General features: G+C 33.7%; 7 non-coding genes across 7 annotated transcripts; all 7 read left to right on the forward strand.

The window, feature by feature from the left end:
* The first annotated feature begins 1,578 nt into the window (after positions 1-1,578).
* LOC144843918 (U1 spliceosomal RNA) lies at positions 1,579-1,745 on the forward strand. The gene has a single exon (XR_013612354.1). It is a non-coding gene; the product is annotated as a U1 spliceosomal RNA (small nuclear RNA).
* Positions 1,746-3,410: 1,665 nt separating this feature from the next.
* LOC144843920 (U1 spliceosomal RNA) lies at positions 3,411-3,577 on the forward strand. The gene has a single exon (XR_013612355.1). It is a non-coding gene; the product is annotated as a U1 spliceosomal RNA (small nuclear RNA).
* A 2,043-nt stretch (positions 3,578-5,620) lies between these two features.
* LOC144843921 (U1 spliceosomal RNA) lies at positions 5,621-5,787 on the forward strand. The gene has a single exon (XR_013612356.1). It is a non-coding gene; the product is annotated as a U1 spliceosomal RNA (small nuclear RNA).
* A 1,291-nt stretch (positions 5,788-7,078) lies between these two features.
* On the forward strand, positions 7,079-7,245 carry LOC144843922 (U1 spliceosomal RNA). The gene has a single exon (XR_013612357.1). It is a non-coding gene; the product is annotated as a U1 spliceosomal RNA (small nuclear RNA).
* A 1,668-nt stretch (positions 7,246-8,913) lies between these two features.
* On the forward strand, positions 8,914-9,080 carry LOC144843923 (U1 spliceosomal RNA). Its single transcript, XR_013612358.1, has one exon. It is a non-coding gene; the product is annotated as a U1 spliceosomal RNA (small nuclear RNA).
* Positions 9,081-10,745: 1,665 nt separating this feature from the next.
* LOC144843924 (U1 spliceosomal RNA) lies at positions 10,746-10,912 on the forward strand. The gene has a single exon (XR_013612359.1). It is a non-coding gene; the product is annotated as a U1 spliceosomal RNA (small nuclear RNA).
* Positions 10,913-12,183: 1,271 nt separating this feature from the next.
* Positions 12,184-12,350, forward strand: LOC144843925 (U1 spliceosomal RNA). Its single transcript, XR_013612360.1, has one exon. It is a non-coding gene; the product is annotated as a U1 spliceosomal RNA (small nuclear RNA).
* Positions 12,351-12,866: the final 516 nt, after the last annotated feature.

Consider the following 12,866-nt stretch of genomic DNA (forward strand, 5'->3'; position numbering starts at 1 on the left):
TACATTATCTGTTAAGAAACTTTGTTGGTTTGTAACTATATTTATTTTTCCTTTACAACTGTTGGTATAGAATATTAACATGCATTGAACGCTTCATGATTATTTTGAAGAATAATATCAATTATAGGCTCAAACTCTAGATTAAACAACATAAAGTAGTCTATTATAGAACTTATACTTATTTAAATACTTTTATTACTTTCTGTTAAACGATAATTATATTTCATTTACAATATGTATTAAATGCTATTTAATTATAGATATTTTATTTATTTACATGTCATATTGTTCTTGTCGAAGAAGTTTGGCGATAGAAAACCTTTGACATTTTACACTCAATGATGAAGACGTAGTATGTACACCGTTTAATTGTTCTGTTTCAGTTTGTAAGCAATGTTGTTTTTCGCCATTTCTATCGCTGCAATTCAAGTGGTTTATGGATTGGAGATCTAGCTCCATCGGTGCATTGCGTGATATCGTATACAGGTATGCCACCCACTCGTTGTAAGTGTTGGATGTTACGTGGTACTTCGTTCCATTCACTATAATGATATATGGCAGATAGTATTGCCAACCGTCTGTCAATCGATACCTATAACAAGAAAACAAACTTATTTATTAATAATGATGATCATGTAAATAAATAATAAGGATGATAATCAATGGTATTTCTGTTAAAATTACAAATGTAGGGAGCATTATTAAGTAAAATGACAAAGTACTGTAACCGAATAAGTACTGTAAGTAAGTTGCAGGCAGTGAGTTTTATTTAAGAAAAGGTTATTACAAATAATGCGTTACCTGTAAAGGCCAACATAGTTATTGCAATGAATAAGTTGGTTAATAATGTAAATCACATACCTGTGTCTGTCAACCTTTTCGATATACGGTGATTCACTGAAGATCTGACGAACGCATTCTCTGACATTCCTCATGTTATACTTCTCCGGACAAATTGTATCAATAATATGCAGCACGTTTAGAGAACCGCTGGTAGTATCTGGACAACGGAAAAGAGCCGCCACAACAAGTTCTTGAAATGATAGAGGCATCATCAATGTATCGGTGAGATCGGAGAACATCATGCAAGACATATTTAGGTTACTCGTAGTTCGGATAATAGTCGAATGGTAGCTTTTCAGATAATTCAGTTGACTTTAATAGTTGAATGCCGTAGAAATCAAAGGCACACCATTTTAAAAATGTCTTTGTTGGTTAGATATTAATGAAAGAACAAGAAAAACACAATAGAAACAATGGCTGCGTTGAGTAACGCGGGCGCAATCGCAACAATAAACAGTTTTAAAACAATAGAAACGGTAAAGCAAAGAAAGCGGATGACACTTTAATGATTTGTCGGTATGAAATTAAAACTTCCAATACTATTACAAACAACTAGCATTTAAATTTAGTTGATATGAAAATATGTTTGAGAATAGACTACAGTTACTGTAAGTTACAGAAGATTATATTACCATTTTCATTATGACACTGTAACTGAATATAAATACCAGAATGACACTTGTACAACAATACCAAGCCAATATCTCAGCTAAGAACGTGGTATGGCGTTTAAGCATACTTACCTGGCACAGGAGCGACTTTGATCAGGAAGGAATGTCCTCCCAAGATGAGGCCTCGGCATTGCACACACGGCTGCGGTTGACCCTTGCGATTCCCCCAAACGTGGGGAACTCGGGTGTATAATTTATGGTAGCGGGGGACTGCGTTCGCGCTAACCCCCAATTCGACATTAATATTAGATAGCCTATGCAGTTCACGATAATCGTTAGGTTAATTAAGAACACTTGATATATAACTATTTATGGTTACATTATCTGTTAAGAAACTTTGTTGGTTTGTAACTATATTTATTTTTCCTTTACAACTGTTGGTATAGAATATTACATTAGCATTGAACGCTTCATGATTATTTCGAAGAATAATATCAATTATAGGCTCAAACTCTAGATTAAACTACATAAAGTAGTCTATTATAGAACTTATACTTATTTAAATACTTTTATTACTTTCTGTTAAACGATAATTATATTTCATTTACAATATGTATTAAATGCTATTTAATTATAGATATTTTATTTATTTACATGTCATATTGTTCTTGTCGAAGAAGTTTGGCGATAGAAAACCTTTGACATTTTACACTCAATGATGAAGACGTAGTATGTACACCGTTTAATTGTTCTGTTTCAGTTTGTAAGCAATGTTGTTTTTCGCCATTTCTATCGCTGCAATTCAAGTGGTTTATGGATTGGAAATCTAGCTCCATCGGTGCATTGCGTGATATCGTATACAGGTATGCCACCCACTCGTTGTAAGTGTTGGATGTTACGTGGTACTTCGTTCCATTCACTATAATGATATATGGCAGATAGTATTGCCAACCGTCTGTCAATCGATACCTATAACAAGAAAACAAACTTATTTATTAATAATGATGATCATGTAAATAAATAATAAGGATGATAATCAATGGTATTTCTGTTAAAATTACAAATGTAGGGAGCATTATTAAGTAAAATGACAAAGTACTGTAACCGAATAAGTACTGTAAGTAAGTTGCAGGCAGTGAGTTTTATTTAAGAAAAGGTTATTACAAATAATGCGTTACCTGTAAAGGCCAACATAGTTATTGCAATGAATAAGTTGGTTTAATAATGTAAATCACATACCTGTGTCTGTCAACCTTTTCGATATACGGTGATTCACTGAAGATCTGACGAACGCATTCTCTGACATTCCTCATGTTATACTTCTCCGGACAAATTGTATCAATAATATGCAGCACGTTTAGAGAACCGCTGGTAGTATCTGGACAACGGAGAAGAGCCGCCACAGCAAGTTCTTGAAATGATAGAGGCATCATCAATGTATCGGTGAGATCGGAGAACATCATGCAAGACATATTTAGGTTACTCGTAGTTCGGATAATAGTCGAATGGTAGCTTTTCAGATAATTCAGTTGACTTTAATAGTTGAATGCCGTAGAAATCAAAGGCACACCATTTTAAAAATGTCTTTGTTGGTTAGATATTAATGAAAGAACAAGAAAAACACAATAGAAACAATGGCTGCGTTGAGTAACGCGGGCGCAATCGCAACAATAAACAATTTTAAAACAATAGAAACGGTAAAGCAAAGAAAGCGGATGACACTTTAATGATTTGTCGGTATGAAATTAAAACTTCCAATACTATTACAAACAACTAGCATTTAAATTTAGTTGATATGAAAATATGTTTGAGAATAGACTACAGTTACTGTAAGTTACAGAAGATTATATTACCATTTACATTATGACACTGTAACTGAATATAAATACCAGAATGACACTTGTACAACAATACCAAGCCAATATCTCAGCTAAGAACGTGGTATGGCGTTTAAGCATACTTACCTGGCACAGGAGCGACTTTGATCAGGAAGGAATGTCCTCCCAAGATGAGGCCTCGGCATTGCACACACGGCTGCGGTTGACCCTTGCGATTCCCCCAAACGTGGGGAACTCGGGTGTATAATTTATGGTAGCGGGGGACTGCGTTCGCGCTAACCCCCAATTCGACATTAATATTAGATAGCCTATGCAGTTCACGATAATCGTTAGGTTAATTAAGAACACTTGATATATAACTATTTATGGTTACATTATCTGTTAAGAAACTTTGTTGGTTTGTAACTATATTTATTTTTCCTTTACAACTGTTGGTATAGAATATTAACATGCATTGAACGCTTCATGATTATTTCGAAGAATATCAATTATAGGCTCAAACTCTAGATTAAACAAAATAAAGTAGTCTATTATAGAACTTATACTTATTTAAATACTTTTATTACTTTCTGTTAAACGATAATTATATTTCATTTACAATATGTATTAAATGCTATTTAATTATAGATATTTTATTTATTTACATGTCATATTGTTCTTGTCGAAGAAGTTTGGCGATAGAAAACCTTTGACATTTTACACTCAATGATGAAGACGTAGTATGTACACCGTTTAATTGTTCTGTTTCAGTTTGTAAGCAATGTTGTTTTTCGCCATTTCTATCGCTGCAATTCAAGTGGTTTATGGATTGGAAATCTGTTGGTATAGAATATTAACATGCATTGAACGCTTCATGATTATTTCGAAGAATATCAATTATAGGCTCAAACTCTAGATTAAACAAAATAAAGTAGTCTATTATAGAACTTATTTAAATACTTTTATTACTTTCTGTTAAACGATAATTATATTTCATTTACAATATGTATTAAATGCTATTTAATTATAGATATTTTATTTATTTACATGTCATATTGTTCTTGTCGAAGAAGTTTGGCGATAGAAAACCTTTGACATTTTACACTCAATGATGAAGACGTAGTATGTACACCGTTTAATTGTTCTGTTTCAGTTTGTAAGCAATGTTGTTTTTCGCCATTTCTATCGCTGCAATTCAAGTGGTTTATGGATTGGAGATCTAGCTCCATCGGTGCATTGCGTGATATCGTATACAGGTATGCCACCCACTCGTTGTAAGTGTTGGATGTTAAGTGGTACTTCGTTCCATTCACTATAATGATATATGGCAGATAGTATTGCCAACCGTCTGTCAATCGATACCTATAACAAGAAAACAAACTTATTTATTAATAATGATGATCATGTAAATAAATAATAAGGATGATAATCAATGGTATTTCTGTTAAAATTACAAATGTAGGGAGCATTATTAAGTAAAATGACAAAGTACTGTAACCGAATAAGTACTGTAAGTAAGTTGCAGGCAGTGAGTTTTATTTAAGAAAAGGTTATTACAAATAATGCGTTACCTGTAAAGGCCAACATAGTTATTGCAATGAATAAGTTGGTTTAATAATGTAAATCACATACCTGTGTCTGTCAACCTTTTCGATATACGGAGATTCACTGAAGATCTGACGAACGCATTCTCTGACATTCCTCATGTTATACTTCTCCGGACAAATTGTATCAATAATATGCAGCACGTTTAGAGAACCGCTGGTAGTATCTGGACAACGGAGAAGAGCCGCCACAACAAGTTCTTGAAATGATAGAGGCATCATCAATGTATCGGTGAGATCGGAGAACATCATGATAGACATATTTAGGTTACTCGTCGTTCGGATAATAGTCGAATGGTAGCTTTTCAGATAATTCAGTTGACTTTAATAGTTGAATGCCGTAGAAATCAAAGGCACACCATTTTAAAAATGTCTTTGTTGGTTAGATATTAATGAAAGAACAAGAAAAACACAATAGAAACAATGGCTGCGTTGAGTAACGCGGGTGCAATCTCAACAATAAACAATTTTAAAACAATAGAAACGGTAAAGCAAAAAAAAGCGGATGACACTTTAATGATTTGTCGGTATGAAATTAAAACTTCCAATACTATTACAAACAACTAGATTTAAATTTAGTTGATATGAAAATATGTTTGAGAATAGACTACAGTTACTGTAAGTTACAGAAGATTATATTACCATTTACATTATGACACTGTAACTGAATATAAATACCAGAATGACACTTGTACAACAATACCAAGCCAATATCTCAGCTAAGAACGTGGTATGGCGTTTAAGCATACTTACCTGGCACAGGAGCGACTTTGATCAGGAAGGAATGTCCTCCCAAGATGAGGCCTCGGCATTGCACACACGGCTGCGGTTGACCCTTGCGATTCCCCCAAACGTGGGGAACTCGGGTGTATAATTTATGGTAGCGGGGGACTGCGTTCGCGCTAACCCCCAATTCGACATTAATATTAGATAGCCTATGCAGTTCACGATAATCGTTAGGTTAATTAAGAACACTTGATATATAACTATTTATGGTTACATTATCTGTTAAGAAACTTTGTTGGTTTGTAACTATATTTATTTTTCCTTTACAACTGTTGGTATAGAATATTAACATGCATTGAACGCTTCATGATTATTTCGAAGAATAATATCAATTATAGGCTCAAACTCTAGATTAAACAACATTAAAGTAGTCTATTATAGAACTTATACTTATTTAAATACTTTTATTACTTTCTGTTAAACGATAATTATATTTCATTTACAATATGTATTAAATGCTATTTAATTATAGATATTTTATTTATTTACATGTCATATTGTTCTTGTCGAAGAAGTTTGGCGATAGAAAACCTTTGACATTTTACACTCAATGATGAAGACGTAGTATGTACACCGTTTAATTGTTCTGTTTCAGTTTGTAAGCAATGTTGTTTTTCGCCATTTCTATCGCTGCAATTCAAGTGGTTTATGGATTGGAAATCTAGCTCCATCGGTGCATTGCGTGATATCGTATACAGGTATGCCACCCACTCGTTGTAAGTGTTGGATGTTACGTGGTACTTCGTTCCATTCACTATAATGATATATGGCAGATAGTATTGCCAACCGTCTGTCAATCGATACCTATAACAAGAAAACAAACTTATTTATTAATAATGATGATCATGTAAATAAATAATAAGGATGATAATCAATGGTATTTCTGTTAAAATTACAAATGTAGGGAGCATTATTAAGTAAAATGACAAAGTACTGTAACCGAATAAGTACTGTAAGTAAGTTACAGGCAGTGAGTTTTATTTAAGAAAAGGTTATTACAAATAATGCGTTACCTGTAAAGGCCAACATAGTTATTGCAATGAATAAGTTGGTTTAATAATGTAAATCACATACCTGTGTCTGTCAACCTTTTCGATATACGGTGATTCACTGAAGATCTGACGAACGCATTCTCTGACATTCCTCATGTTATACTTCTCCGGACAAATTGTATCAATAATATGCAGCACGTTTAGAGAACCGCTGGTAGTATCTGGACAACGGAGAAGAGCCGCCACAGCAAGTTCTTGAAATGATAGAGGCATCATCAATGTATCGGTGAGATCGGAGAACATCATGCAAGATGTAAATTACCATTTACATTATGACACTGTAACTGAATATAAATACCAGAATGACACTTGTACAACAATACCAAGCCAATATCTCAGCTAAGAACGTGGTATGGCGTTTAAGCATACTTACCTGGCACAGGAGCGACTTTGATCAGGAAGGAATGTCCTCCCAAGATGAGGCCTCGGCATTGCACACACGGCTGCGGTTGACCCTTGCGATTCCCCCAAACGTGGGGAACTCGGGTGTATAATTTATGGTAGCGGGGGACTGCGTTCGCGCTAACCCCCAATTCGACATTAATATTAGATAGCCTATGCAGTTCACGATAATCGTTAGGTTAATTAAGAACACTTGATATATAACTATTTATGGTTACATTATCTGTTAAGAAACTTTGTTGGTTTGTAACTATATTTATTTTTCCTTTACAACTGTTGGTATAGAATATTAACATGCATTGAACGCTTCATGATTATTTCGAAGAATAATATCAATTATAGGCTCAAACTCTAGATTAAACAACATAAAGTAGTCTATTATAGAACTTATACTTATTTAAATACTTTTATTACTTTCTGTTAAACGATAATTATATTTCATTTACAATATGTATTAAATGCTATTTAATTATAGATATTTTATTTATTTACATGTCATATTGTTCTTGTCGAAGAAGTTTGGCGATAGAAAACCTTTGACATTTTACACTCAATGATGAAGACGTAGTATGTACACCGTTTAATTGTTCTGTTTCAGTTTGTAAGCAATGTTGTTTTTCGCCTATTTTAGCCTATGCAGTTCACGATAATCGTTAGGTTAATTAATAACACTTGATATATAACTATTTATGGTTACATTATCTGTTAAGAAACTTTGTTGGTTTGTAACTATATTTATTTTGATAATTTGATTTGATTTGATTTGATGATATATGGCAGATAGTATTGCCAACCGTCTGTCAATCGATACCTATAACAAGAAAACAAACTTATTTATTAATAATGATGATCATGTAAATAAATAATAAGGATGATAATCAATGGTATTTCTGTTAAAATTACAAATGTAGGGAGCATTATTAAGTAAAATGACAAAGTACTGTAACCGAATAAGTACTGTAAGTAAGTTGCAGGCAGTGAGTTTTATTTAAGAAAAGGTTATTACAAATAATGCGTTACCTGTAAAGGCCAACATAGTTATTGCAATGAATAAGTTGGTTTAATAATGTAAATCACATACCTGTGTCTGTCAACCTTTTCGATATACGGAGATTCACTGAAGATCTGACGAACGCATTCTCTGACATTCCTCATGTTATACTTCTCCGGACAAATTGTATCAATAATATGCAGCACGTTTAGAGAACCGCTGGTAGTATCTGGACAACGGAGAAGAGCCGCCACAACAAGTTCTTGAAATGATAGAGGCATCATCAATGTATCGGTGAGATCGGAGAACATCATGATAGACATATTTAGGTTACTCGTCGTTCGGATAATAGTCGAATGGTAGCTTTTCAGATAATTCAGTTGACTTTAATAGTTGAATGCCGTAGAAATCAAAGGCACACCATTTTAAAAATGTCTTTGTTGGTTAGATATTAATGAAAGAACAAGAAAAACACAATAGAAACAATGGCTGCGTTGAGTAACGCGGGCGCAATCTCAACAATAAACAATTTTAAAACAATAGAAACGGTAAAGCAAAAAAAAGCGGATGACACTTTAATGATTTGTCGGTATGAAATTAAAACTTCCAATACTATTACAAACAACTAGATTTAAATTTAGTTGATATGAAAATATGTTTGAGAATAGACTACAGTTACTGTAAGTTACAGAAGATTATATTACCATTTACATTATGACACTGTAACTGAATATAAATACCAGAATGACACTTGTACAACAATACCAAGCCAATATCTCAGCTAAGAACGTGGTATGGCGTTTAAGCATACTTACCTGGCACAGGAGCGACTTTGATCAGGAAGGAATGTCCTCCCAAGATGAGGCCTCGGCATTGCACACACGGCTGCGGTTGACCCTTGCGATTCCCCCAAACGTGGGGAACTCGGGTGTATAATTTATGGTAGCGGGGGACTGCGTTCGCGCTAACCCCCAATTCGACATTAATATTAGATAGCCTATGCAGTTCACGATAATCGTTAGGTTAATTAAGAACACTTGATATATAACTATTTATGGTTACATTATCTGTTAAGAAACTTTGTTGGTTTGTAACTATATTTATTTTTCCTTTACAACTGTTGGTATAGAATATTACATTAGCATTGAACGCTTCATGATTATTTCGAAGAATAATATCAATTATAGGCTCAAACTCTAGATTAAACTACATAAAGTAGTCTATTATAGAACTTATACTTATTTAAATACTTTTATTACTTTCTGTTAAACGATAATTATATTTCATTTACAATATGTATTAAATGCTATTTAATTATAGATATTTTATTTATTTACATGTCATATTGTTCTTGTCGAAGAAGTTTGGCGATAGAAAACCTTTGACATTTTACACTCAATGATGAAGACGTAGTATGTACACCGTTTAATTGTTCTGTTTCAGTTTGTAAGCAATGTTGTTTTTCGCCATTTCTATCGCTGCAATTCAAGTGGTTTATGGATTGGAAATCTAGCTCCATCGGTGCATTGCGTGATATCGTATACAGGTATGCCACCCACTCGTTGTAAGTGTTGGATGTTACGTGGTACTTCGTTCCATTCACTATAATGATATATGGCAGATAGTATTGCCAACCGTCTGTCAATCGATACCTATAACAAGAAAACAAACTTATTTATTAATAATGATGATCATGTAAATAAATAATAAGGATGATAATCAATGGTATTTCTGTTAAAATTACAAATGTAGGGAGCATTATTAAGTAAAATGACAAAGTACTGTAACCGAATAAGTACTGTAAGTAAGTTGCAGGCAGTGAGTTTTATTTAAGAAAAGGTTATTACAAATAATGCGTTACCTGTAAAGGCCAACATAGTTATTGCAATGAATAAGTTGGTTTAATAATGTAAATCACATACCTGTGTCTGTCAACCTTTTCGATATACGGAGATTCACTGAAGATCTGACGAACGCATTCTCTGACATTCCTCATGTTATACTTCTCCGGACAAATTGTATCAATAATATGCAGCACGTTTAGAGAACCGCTGGTAGTATCTGGACAACGGAGAAGAGCCGCCACAACAAGTTCTTGAAATGATAGAGGCATCATCAATGTATCGGTGAGATCGGAGAACATCATGATAGACATATTTAGGTTACTCGTCGTTCGGATAATAGTCGAATGGTAGCTTTTCAGATAATTCAGTTGACTTTAATAGTTGAATGCCGTAGAAATCAAAGGCACACCATTTTAAAAATGTCTTTGTTGGTTAGATATTAATGAAAGAACAAGAAAAACACAATAGAAACAATGGCTGCGTTGAGTAACGCGGGCGCAATCTCAACAATAAACAATTTTAAAACAATAGAAACGGTAAAGCAAAAAAAAGCGGATGACACTTTAATGATTTGTCGGTATGAAATTAAAACTTCCAATACTATTACAAACAACTAGATTTAAATTTAGTTGATATGAAAATATGTTTGAGAATAGACTACAGTTACTGTAAGTTACAGAAGATTATATTACCATTTACATTATGACACTGTAACTGAATATAAATACCAGAATGACACTTGTACAACAATACCAAGCCAATATCTCAGCTAAGAACGTGGTATGGCGTTTAAGCATACTTACCTGGCACAGGAGCGACTTTGATCAGGAAGGAATGTCCTCCCAAGATGAGGCCTCGGCATTGCACACACGGCTGCGGTTGACCCTTGCGATTCCCCCAAACGTGGGGAACTCGGGTGTATAATTTATGGTAGCGGGGGACTGCGTTCGCGCTAACCCCCAATTCGACATTAATATTAGATAGCCTATGCAGTTCACGATAATCGTTAGGTTAATTAAGAACACTTGATATATAACTATTTATGGTTACATTATCTGTTAAGAAACTTTGTTGGTTTGTAACTATATTTATTTTTCCTTTACAACTGTTGGTATAGAATATTAACATGCATTGAACGCTTCATGATTATTTCGAAGAATAATATCAATTATAGGCTCAAACTCTAGATTAAACAACATTAAAGTAGTCTATTATAGAACTTATACTTATTTAAATACTTTTATTACTTTCTGTTAAACGATAATTATATTTCATTTACAATATGTATTAAATGCTATTTAATTATAGATATTTTATTTATTTACATGTCATATTGTTCTTGTCGAAGAAGTTTGGCGATAGAAAACCTTTGACATTTTACACTCAATGATGAAGACGTAGTATGTACACCGTTTAATTGTTCTGTTTCAGTTTGTAAGCAATGTTGTTTTTCGCCATTTCTATCGCTGCAATTCAAGTGGTTTATGGATTGGAAATCTAGCTCCATCGGTGCATTGCGTGATATCGTATACAGGTATGCCACCCACTCGTTGTAAGTGTTGGATGTTACGTGGTACTTCGTTCCATTCACTATAATGATATATGGCAGATAGTATTGCCAACCGTCTGTCAATCGATACCTATAACAAGAAAACAAACTTATTTATTAATAATGATGATCATGTAAATAAATAATAAGGATGATAATCAATGGTATTTCTGTTAAAATTACAAATGTAGGGAGCATTAATAAGTAAAATGACAAAGTACTGTAACCGAATAAGTACTGTAAGTAAGTTGCAGGCAGTGAGTTTTATTTAAGAAAAGGTTATTACAAATAATGCGTTACCTGTAAAGGCCAACATAGTTATTGCAATGAATAAGTTGGTTTAATAATGTAAATCACATACCTGTGTCTGTCAACCTTTTCGATATACGGTGATTCACTGAAGATCTGACGAACGCATTCTCTGACATTCCTCATGTTATACTTCTCCGGACAAATTGTATCAATAATATGCAGCACGTTTAGAGAACCGCTGGTAGTATCTGGACAACGGAGAAGAGCCGCCACAGCAAGTTCTTGAAATGATAGAGAGATCGGAGAACATCATGCAAGATGTAAATTACCATTTACATTATGACACTGTAACTGAATATAAATACCAGAATGACACTTGTACAACAATACCAAGCCAATATCTCAGCTAAGAACGTGGTATGGCGTTTAAGCATACTTACCTGGCACAGGAGCGACTTTGATCAGGAAGGAATGTCCTCCCAAGATGAGGCCTCGGCATTGCACACACGGCTGCGGTTGACCCTTGCGATTCCCCCAAACGTGGGGAACTCGGGTGTATAATTTATGGTAGCGGGGGACTGCGTTCGCGCTAACCCCCAATTCGACATTAATATTAGATAGCCTATGCAGTTCACGATAATCGTTAGGTTAATTAAGAACACTTGATATATAACTATTTATGGTTACATTATCTGTTAAGAAACTTTGTTGGTTTGTAACTATATTTATTTTTCCTTTACAACTGTTGGTATAGAATATTAACATGCATTGAACGCTTCATGATTATTTCGAAGAATAATATCAATTATAGGCTCAAACTCTAGATTAAACAACATAAAGTAGTCTATTATAGAACTTATACTTATTTAAATACTTTTATTACTTTCTGTTAAACGATAATTATATTTCATTTACAATATGTATTAAATGCTATTTAATTATAGATATTTTATTTATTTACATGTCATATTGTTCTTGTCGAAGAAGTTTGGCGATAGAAAACCTTTGACATTTTACACTCAATGATGAAGACGTAGTATGTACACCGTTTAATTGTTCTGTTTCAGTTTGTAAGCAATGTTGTTTTTCGCCTATTTTAGCCTATGCAGTTCACG

This window comes from Antedon bifida, chromosome 5, assembly GCF_963402885.1.
Source record: "Antedon bifida chromosome 5, ecAntBifi1.1, whole genome shotgun sequence".
In the NCBI taxonomy this organism is placed as follows: domain Eukaryota; kingdom Metazoa; phylum Echinodermata; class Crinoidea; order Comatulida; family Antedonidae; genus Antedon; species Antedon bifida.